Genomic DNA, 11,079 nt, shown 5'->3' on the forward strand with positions numbered 1-11,079 from the left:
ATATAATGCATTAGAAAAAGGTCTAGCTGATGAATATATACTTCTAAATATTTCTGAATAATAATAGCTTTTACAGTTGAATTTATCATAGAATCACAGAGTGGCTGAGGTAGAAAGGGACCTTTGGATGTCATCTTGTTCAGCCCACTGTTCCATTCAAGCAGGGCTACCTAGAGTCACTTGTCCCAGACCAAATCCAGACAGCTTTTGAATATCTCCAAGAATGGAGATTCCTCGACCTCTCCAAGCAACCTGTTCCACTGCTTGGTCACCCTCACAGTAAAAAAAAGGTGCCTCTGGATGTTCAGAGAGGCCTCATTTCTTTCAGCTTGTGCCCATGTCCTGATACCTGTCATCACAGGAAAAAAAAACCTGCTTCCATCTTCTAACACCATCCTATCAGGTATTTATACACACTGATAAGATACCTTCTGAGTTCTCTCTTCTCCAGGCTGAGAAACTCTGTGTCTCTTAGACTCTCCTCATATGTCAGGTGCTCCAAACCCTTAATCCAGTTTTGACTGGACTTGCTTCAGTATGTACAGGTCTCTCAGCCCTGTCTCTCAGCCATCTCTTGTTCTCTCATTCATTCTCTCGTCTCTCAGTCTCTCATGTTCATGTCTCTCAGCCCTGAAGTGGACCCAGAACTACAAGTGTATCTCACCAGTGCTGAGCACAGATGATCATCTCCCTCAACTTGATAATGCAGCCCAAGAGGTTGTTGGCCTTCTTTGCTGTGAAGGCATGTTGTTTGCTTGTGTTCAACTTGGTGTCCATTGGGACCCCACCAGAGCATTTTCTGTACAGCTGCTTTCTAGCTGGCTGACCCACAGCCTGTGATAGTACAAAGGGTTATTCCTGCCCAAGCACAGGCCTTGACATTTCACTTTGTTGAGCTTCACACAGTTCTTGTTGGCTCATTTTTTCATCTTTCAGAGGTTGTTCTGGATGGCAGCACAATGGTATAGTGTATCAACCATTCTTCCTAATTTTGCACTGTCTTCAAACTTGCTGAGGCTGCACTCTGTTCAATCGTCCAGGCCACTAATGAATGTATTGAATAGCCTGAGGTCAATTTCTGGGGTGCTTCTCCAGTGACTGGCCTCTGCCTGGACTTCAGGTTGCTGATTACTATCCTCTGCGACCAGCAGTTCATCCATCTTTCAGTCTATGTCACTGTCCACTTGTCTAGTCCATACTTAATCATTTTGTCTGAGGATGTTATGGGAGATAGTGTTGAAAGCCATACTAAAATCAAGACAGAATCATCCCGTATCCTCCCCTCTTTCAGTGCCCTAGTTATTTCCTTGAAGAAGGCTATTAGGTTGGCCAGGCATGATTTTCTCTTTCTGAATTCATGCTGACAACTCCCTCTTGTCCTTCATATGTTCGGAAATGGTTTCCAGGAGAACTGGTAGCATCACCTTTCTGGAAACAAGATGTGGTTGACCGATCTCTTGTTTCCTGGATCCTCCTTGCCTGTGTTGAAGATGACAGTGACATTTGCTATTTCACAGTCCTCAGAAACCTTCCCTGATTGCCATAACCTTTCAGTGATTGTAAAGAGTAGCCTCTCAATAACATCAGCCAGCTCTCTCAGCATTTTGTAGGTACTTCCTGTCTGTCCACTTTATTTAAATGTTCTGGAGCTTGATCATCCTCTACAGAGGGTAAGCCTATTTATTCCCTGATTAAGACTGATGATTCACTGCAATCTTTCAGAAATAGAGAAAAAATAGACTTGAAGAACAGATATCACAAAAGAAGAATCATACAAAGAGAGAATCATCTCACTTGTGCTTCTATAAAACCAAGATTTAGAGTAAACCACACTGTTTATTATTATTACTCTTTAAGAAAATATTTGAAAATATTAAACAGAAAACAGCAACGGTGGTTCTTAGTCCTTCTTCTTGTTTTCCAGTATATGCTGTGGGCTGGACCACATTCCTCTGGTCCATAGCTCTGGCTGTGCCAATATTGTGCACCATGGTTATTTCTCACATGCTATTTCAGTGTATTTCACTCAAGAATGCAGACATCAAAACAACTGAATTTCCAGTGAGACAGGTCTTTTAGATTTGGTTGGCTTCACTGTGTGAAGTGTCCTTTAAGAGCTTAGTTTTAATAAATCAATATAAGAGCTTCATGCCTGATAAGTTTTATCACAACATCAAAGAGAAATTTAGAAAATCAAAATCAACAAGACCATGCTCTGAATACACAGAAACATATCAGAGAATTATATGGTTTGGGCTGGAAGGGACCTTAAAGACCATCTAGTTACAAGCTCCCTGCCATGGGCACGGACACCTCCCACCAGATCACATTTCCCAAAGCCCCATCCAGCCTGACCTTAGGCACTGCCAAGGAATAGGACATCCACGGCTTCTCTGAGAAGCCTGTGCCAGTGCCTCACCAGCCTCAGAGTAAAGAACTTCTTCCTAATGTCTAATATAAATCTACCCTTTTTTAGTTTAAAGCCATCCAATTATCCTATCACTACACACCCTGATACTGTCCTATCACTACACTCCCTCCCCAGCTTTTGTGTAGTCCTCCTTTAGGTATTGGAAGACTGCATTAAGATCTCACTGGAGCCTTCTCTTCTACAGCTGAACAACCCCAACTCTCTTGGCCTTTCCTCATAGGAGAGGTGCTGCAGCTCGTTGATATCATCTTTGTGGCGCTCCTCTGAACTCATTCCAATATGTCCATGTCCTTCTTGTGCTGGGGCCCCAGAGCTGAACACAGGGCTCCACCTAGGGTCTTATGAAAGCAGAGCAGAGGCAGACAATCCCTTCCCTCACCCTGCTGGCCACACTGCTTTTGATGAAGCCCAGGATGCGGTCGGCTTTCTGGGCTTCAAGCACACATTGCCGGCTCATGTTGAGCTTCTCATCAATCAACACCCCCAGGTCCTCCTCAGGGCTGCTCTCAATCCATTCTCCACCCAGACAGGATTTGTGCCTGGGGATGCTCTGTCCCAGGTGCAGGACCTTGCACTTGGCCTTGTTGAACCTTATGAGGTTTGCACAGGCCCACCTCACAGGCCTGTCCTGTTCCCTCTGAATGGCATCCCTTCCCTCCAGCGGTTTAGAGCTAAAGTGCATACTGAAATAAATTATTGTCAATTATCCTAGTTACTTGTCATTACCTATCTACTAGTTTTTCCTCTCCCTGATTACTTTTTCTCTTATTTTCTTTCAAAGGTCAGATGGGTGTTGCCATAGTACATTCCATGCTCTGTCTTCCTTTCTCTTTTACTCAGTGTTTTTAAAACACCAAACCACTTTTCTCATAAGTCAGTATAATTTATCTGCAGAATCCTGTTCCTCTTCTGTGTCTCTCTTTTCTCACTGCATTCTTAATTCTTTTCTGCCAAATGGTACATCTTAAACTGGAGAAGTGCAGATGCTCACAATACAAATTCTAGACTTAAAAGCTTAGAAAAAAATAATCAACATTGCCAATTCCATGAGGTAGAAAGGTACCTTGCATATCAGGCTGCTAAAACCATTTTCTGCTCACAATTACAAATGATGAGTGCAAACACCATCTGGAGACTGGTGCCAAGGAAATTATATGGTGTTCTCTGGAAAAACAAAACCCCTCAAGGAAACCTCTGTTTCCCATGTGCAGCTCCAAACTGCTCTTCGTTCGGCATATGAATTCCCATTATCACAGCTCCTGGCTTCATGCAGGAGTTCTGTACGTCTGTCAGCTGGTCGTCTTGTCTCGGTCAGTCCTTGGCCTTGCTCAGGCCTATCTTAGATGAGTTCCACTGCCTGCTTCTTTCTTACACTTAACTTTTAACGTCAAGAAACAACAGAAATTCTTACTATCTCTCCCCAGATCTTTTATGGCAGCATTAACTTTTGTCTTAAATGTCACTGTGACAATAACAACTAGAATAACTTGTTTTTAGTGGAAACTGTATTTATGTGGACAATGCTGCCTTTCCCATAGTTCATGACTGAGAACATAAATCAAATTTTTCTACAAAGGTTTCTACATATTGTAGAAAGTGATTCAGAGAGTTGTTTATCCTTTTTGTACCGAAATTGATATAACTGAAAGAACAAGGGTTCAAAGTCAATGAGTTCCTCTTACATGAATCTCTAGCAGCACAGCCATGTACCTAGCTTTATAGAGAGCAGTGTCAATGAAATTAGATAAAGTTATCTATCATAAACCAGATTCTCATAAAGTCCTGGACACAATGTCCGTGAAACAACATCTCAAGAGAGAGCAGCACGTCTGCTTTCAGTACAGAATAAACCTTTGATGACAATCATCATTGTAGTATATCTGAAACATCTTTTAAAAATAAAAAGGAATCTGGAAGTTAATTCACTTGTGGTTAACTTAGGAGAGTTAGCACATATGTAAGGAAATGAAATCTTAGGCAAATTACTGAATCTACAGTCATCTTTAGATCTCCGCTTATAAAAAAAGGAAAATATTTTCTAGTCTAGCAGGTATGCCAGTATTCTATGTAGATAAAATGATGAAGGATCAACATTCTTAATAAAATTTAGTTGTGCAACCTTAATTCTGCATTTATGCAGAGTGACATAGCATTTGTTTGCAATCTTTGTTTAATCAAATGCTATATGTCATACATATTATTTTAATTGAATCTAGATTCTCAGGTAGAAGATGACTTTTTATTATTGTTATTTTTCAGTTTTCTAAGGCCTAACATAGGTGATGCCTCATAGAAATGTGAGATACAGACTCAGGGAGGAATACTCACTCAGCCTAATGAAATACAAACGTTTGGATGCCTTACTCAGCTGTCTCTGCATGATATCCAGTCCTCTTAATTTACTACCTCTCTCCCTTTTCACAAGGATATCCAATTTAATTGGTTTCTGGCAGTTTAGGAAACCATGCAGAAATGTCTGTCATCTCCATCCCGTTGGGAGAAAACATAGATCACAGTTACAAAGAGTACGTTTAATGGTATGGTGCATGCCAGTCTTGTTTTGTCTTTACATAACTGCCCAGAAGCCAAATCACTCACCTGGGGAGTGAAACTGTTCTACACATCCACAGGGGCTGAGCTCAGAGTATAAAAGAAGAATCTACCCGTGGATTATCCTGGTGAAAGCACTCCCCCAGTGTGTATTGTGTGAAGTGTAAAGTTTCAAGCCCAACTTCCTGCAATATGTGTGTTGTACTACATCATTGCTAGATTTGTTAAAATGACCCCCCAGGGCAGGGACCAGATGTCTCTTCTTCATGGTTGTGTCAGGCCTCTTGCTCTCTCCCTGATTTTTGCTCTCCTGACTGCACAGTGACTGACCTTCACCTCGAGGCAGGAAGGTATTTTTACTCAGGTTTCTCCATGGTGCTTAGTGCACTCCTGTAGGATGGGGATATAAAAGGTCATTTCCTCAATCAGGAATCAAACCCGGCAAATATGTGAGAGTTAAGCAAAGCTGCCGCTTCATAACATGAAGGTAATTGTAGCCTTGACTCTTTCTGTTTCTTTGGACATCTCCAGAGAACCTAAGCAGAACAGAAACGGCAGTCTATCTAAGCAGGATTGCATTAGATGCTCTGCATCTTCACAGAGCAAGCAATTCAGAACAGTCATGGGTGACTGAGATTACATGAACTGAGGTTTCTGAGGTTGCATAGACCTTCAAGCAAAGTAGGGAAGTATCAAAAATCAGAGACCTGTATGTTTAGGCAAAACAGTATTGCTGTCTTGCAATATCCTGGATTTAGTCCTAAACTGAATATTTTACTCTACTTTCTTTTGTGAAATGAAGGTACTTTTAACATGTTATCTGTTTGTTTGCTTGGTTTTGTCAAATACAACACTCTCTGGTTACTAACATGACAACTAATCAGACCATTGACTTTCTTACTTACAGTGAAATAACAATAAGAAAGAAGAATACAGCTTTTGAGGGCATGTGGTTAACCAAAATTTACTGCGATATGTACAAGCACCATTGAATCTGCTGAAGGTGCAGTGGGGAATCAGTCTCAGCCCACGTAAAAATTGGACACAAATTCTAGTTTGAGAATCTGCAAAACAGTGATTGCTTTTTCTTTTTCCCCCATGTTTTTTTTTTTTTTTTTCAATGTGCTAACTCTATCAGATTCTCAAATGCTTAAAACTTAATCATCATCAGTAGCTGTGTAGAAGACTGAAGGACAATTGTAGCAGGGCTGTTTATCTGCTTGGATAGGATTCATTTCCTCAGTTCTTATTTGACACAAAAACAGATGTAACTCTGTCATTCCTCTGACCTCTGTGGCAAGATGAACAGCTCGGCTGATACATTTATTGATCAGAGAAAGAAGCACTCCATGGGAAATAAGCTATAGATGCCTTGCTGTGAAATTGAAGATTTAACATCTGTCCCATGCAGATGGTAATTAATCTTGAATCTGTAATGCCCACAATTGGTTGGTTGACAACATTACTTTCTTAATTTGGGAGCACGGATAAACAAATGTATTGGATTGCTCTGTGGGTAACATTTTATGAATGTGTTATAATTGCATATGCAGCCCATAAATCAGATAGATTTCTCATCTACATTGCTAATTGTGTTTATTATTGGAAACGCTTCTCATGTTGCTTGGTATTCACTAACTGGTTGATTTCCCACTGTTGCAATCCCACACCCTTGTAGAAATTGAAATCTTTACTGCTGCAAATATTTTAGGAACTATTAAATATTCTCCCAATTCTACATACCTAGTAGCTAGGTTCATGCATATAAAATATTTGAATGATAAATTTTATTTTACAGAATCTGCTATTATGAAATAAATTTTACTGTCTAGATAATATACGGATGATGAGATGTTAATGGTTGTTTTTGTATCCGTTTCTGCATTGGTACAGCTTTACTATTTGCACCTCTACACTGCTACTTTGCATTCTGAAGTGGATCCTTCCTTCACATCTTCCTCTAAGGATTTATACAGTGGGTCACTGTAGATACATCTACCTACTTGGCAGGGTCCTAGCACTTCTGTGTCTTAAATTCTCAGTTATTCTTATATAATTAGTTTATTCTAACTAGAAGAGTAACTAAGGTACAAAATGGAGAAGTTGCTGAGATTAAGCTGGTAGCCTGCAGGAAAAAAACAAACAAAAAACAAACAAAAAAAAAAAGTCTTCCAAAATTAAGGATGCTTTCAATAAATGAATCCATGTCTCAAAACGTTACCTGCAAGAGGGGAATTGTGAAAACATTACCTGAAAACATTACCTGAACATAGTTAGACTCACCAAGAAATAACTATCTGATATGAATTACATACTAGCTTAGGCATGTAATAATTCATGTGTGTATTTGAAATACGAAAGAAGGGTAAATTGTTGGTTCCTCTCTGATAATGTCAGTAGCCTGGGGGAACCTGCTAGCTTGTGCAGGGTAAATTTTTAAAGGTCCCTTCCAACACGAACTGTTCTGTGATCCTACAATACTATAGTAGTGTGTTATGGTATTTGAGTTAAATCACCACCCTCACATTCTAGGACACTAGGTTGTAAGGGGAAGATGGAAATGTGGAGCTTTCCCTTCTTGAGCTGTGTAAACTGTGGTTCTTCTCCCTGTATATTCTCCTCTGTACTGGCACTGGGAGGTCTTTGCGTCATATTTCTGCCTTCACCAAATCCAGCATCAAGACACAGGCCAACAACAATAATTAATTTCATCTTGGCCTCTGAACAGACACCAACAGATGTCTGAAGCTTTTGATCTTTAGTCCTAAGTTAAAACCCTTTGAAGTCAACAGAAAAACTGCCATTTATTTTCATGGGCTTTGAATCAGGCTTTTAGTCATTTATCAATAAGGGGTAGATTTAAACTGGTCTCTTGTTAATGGGAGAACTTGCATGTTATAGTGCTTTGAAGGAAGATGTTTGCTGAAATGTTTGCTCCTTGATTTCTTTAGAGAAGATGTAGATTTGAGAAGCAAATGTTAAATTTCAAGTTTGACACAGAATTTACTGTGCCTTTGTATTTGTATTATTCTGATTTTAGTGGCTAAGTTATTGATAGAAGATAGGAACTGCTGTTTTTTTGTTGTGAGCATTTCCAAGCATTAAGACTGTACTTAGATGGTTTTGAAACTTCCTGAATTAAGTAATCAGTCTTTTGAGAGAATCTTGAAGTAAAGTTTTCCCTGGATTCTAATAGCCTAGGATTTAAAAATTTGTGTTGCAGCTGTAGCAATCTTCATTAAAACTCATCTGCAAGTTTTCTAGACTTTTTTTTTTTTCTAGAGTAGACAAAACGTCAACATGAACTCTGAAATGAAATTAGTCCCATTATGCAGTGTTCCCTGGTCTTCTATTTTGACTGAGGGAGAGCTTCCACAGAGTTTGTGCAAACAGGTCACACCACTAAATAATTCTAATAACACAAAATCAGTGTTTCAAAACTCTAATATCAAAAAATTGAGAAGAAAAAATGACACTACAGCCATGAATGACTGTAGCGGCAAAAACATCACCCAATCTGTTGAATTATTCTTTAGCAAAGAGGATGAAATTCCTCAATAGAAATTCTGAGCCCATCTCTTTCATAAAAACAAACAAACAAACAAAACAACCAACCACCACCACCAACAGCAAAAAAGAAAAAATACTTGCTCCTGCCTGTTGTTTTTGACTACTGTTTATGACAAGTTTTCTCATTACTTGAGGGTGACGGAGCATTGGAACACACTGCCTAGGGAGGCTGTGGAGTCTCCTTCTCTGGAGATACTCAAGGCCTGTCTGGACGCCTACCTGGGCAACCTGCTCTGAGGAACCTGCTTTGGCAGGGGTTTGGACCCGATGATCTTTCGAGGTCCCTTCCAACCCCTACAGTTCTGTGATTCTGTGATTAATATTTATTGTAATGAAAAACATAATGTTTTCCTTTCACCAAATTGCCTGAATGTTCCTCTTGAAAAGAGCTGCAAACATAAATTTAAGAATAACCAACCAACCAAAATCCTTCTGTTTTTCATGTCTTTTTTTTTTTTTTTTCAGAACAAAGTTTTTGAATTGACACTTTCTTAGGATCTCTGCCAATAAAAAATAACAAAAATAAATGTAGAGGGCAAGCATGAAAAGAAGTGTGAATAAGGCTAAAATTAATTTGCTCTAGAATTAGAATGAAAACTATTAGGACAGAAACGTTAGATTTATTAAACTTCACAAATTAAAATGCCTGGAATTGCTTATTTAGAGCACAGATATTCAAACTGTAATGAGGAAGATAATGTGAGAATATTAAGGCTTTTAACTACTCAGCATTAGTTGTCCATGTGCAGGTTTTTAACCTGTAGAAAATTTGGTGGGTTACTTACAATGAATACTAAATCTCTTTGCAGAGGTTAAGATTTACTCTGGACAATTTACTATGGAAAATGTAGTGTCATGTAAATCCAAACTACTTGCTCGTGGCAATTTTTTTCTGTATTTATATTATCATAACCATTATACATCTGCAAGAAGTCACCAAAAATTATGCTTTTAATGCCTAATCATGAGAATTTAATGGTCAGTAAATACCCAGACTATTACAGCCACTGTTGTACTCATTCCAGTATTCCAACCTCTAACTAATCATATGTCACTCTGTCTTTTCCTTATTGACATCTGTTGCTTATTGTGCTAAATTTAGAAGGAAGATCCTTAGGGTAGGAACCTGTCTTTTTTTGTTTGTCTGTGAAGTGCCATGGAGCTATGGAAATAATGTTGGTTTTTGACAGTAACTGACATATGATATATCAGATGAAGGTTAAAATGCTAAAAAATATTCCAGTGCCCAGGATTCTAGACCTGCAGATTACTACTTTAGAGGTTATTCATCTCCAGCAGCACACTGAATTTGCACATGAATAAGCAGAGAAGTTGGACAAACTTAAAATTTTTAATCTCTGCCCATATACAAACTATGATGGCCACCCTGCAGAATGACATCATTTCTCACTATGTGCAGAGCAATACAAGGCCTTTCCTGAAATATATCTCAGAGATCCCACTGTTTTGATTGTGTTTATTCATATGATATAATCTGAAGAGTCTGTACCCATAGAGCTGACCTATATAAATAAGACAGCTTTTAGCTTTCTTTTCTATGGCCTGAGCCATACACTGCAAAAACAGCCAGCACAACTTCCAGATACCAGAGGGAAGGATCAGTGGCACTGAGGAGAGAGTGCTTTAGAGTTAAGGGATGGAGATAGTGATGCTGTTTTGGCTCCTGGCTATTTGGTGCATGTTTTCCAGTTTTAGAAAGTTAAAGAGAGTTGAGCCTCAGCTATTCTGTTGTATTTGACTGAGTTTAAATCCAGACTTACTTATTCAGAACATTCAGAAAAAAAAATAAATCTATTTCACTGTTTGTTTCTAAGTTAATCCTTACATTTGCACAACATGGATCCTTTATGTGAAAAAATAAGACAGGATAAAGGACAGTAATGTGAATATGTGGGATAATGATGCTGAGCCGTGTTCCTGAAGCCCAACTGTTTCAGCTAGCAGCACATCAGACAAGGTTATTGTCTGTACTGTGAGAACGTGGCACCTATGGAACTGAAAAAAAAATAAAAAAATTAATTCTGAAATTTCACATATAAGGTTAGGCAAAAAGAGTATCTTTTCAAAATACATATTGTTTCAGGAAATCTAGGATTCCTCTCATCTGAAATTTCTGGGTTGTAAAGAAAGTAGTAATACTCATAGAAGCATCAGAGTATGCAATCTTCCCTGCAGCTAGAGTGAAAATAGGCACGATATTTACAATGTAAGCACCACACTCAAGACCTCTGGTGAAGGTAAATGGGCATTTATGACAGTGAGTTCATCAGAGCTTTTCAGTTTACAACAGTATGGCTTAGAATTGACAAGTTACTGTAAATGTGTTTTATTGCACCTATTACAGGAATATACAGACATGTTGTTTCCTATTTTTTCTGATTTTTTCTTTATAATTTTACACTGTATATGTATACAGTAACAGAAGTATATAGGGTAATGTGATTTAATCTAGAGGAATTGATTTTCCCATTTCCTTCAAGCTTGGTCTCATTATCTAATTGAGACTA

Source organism: Aythya marila (assembly GCF_965140915.1).
Source record: "Aythya marila genome assembly, chromosome: 1".
Taxonomy (NCBI): Eukaryota; Metazoa; Chordata; class Aves; order Anseriformes; family Anatidae; genus Aythya; species Aythya marila.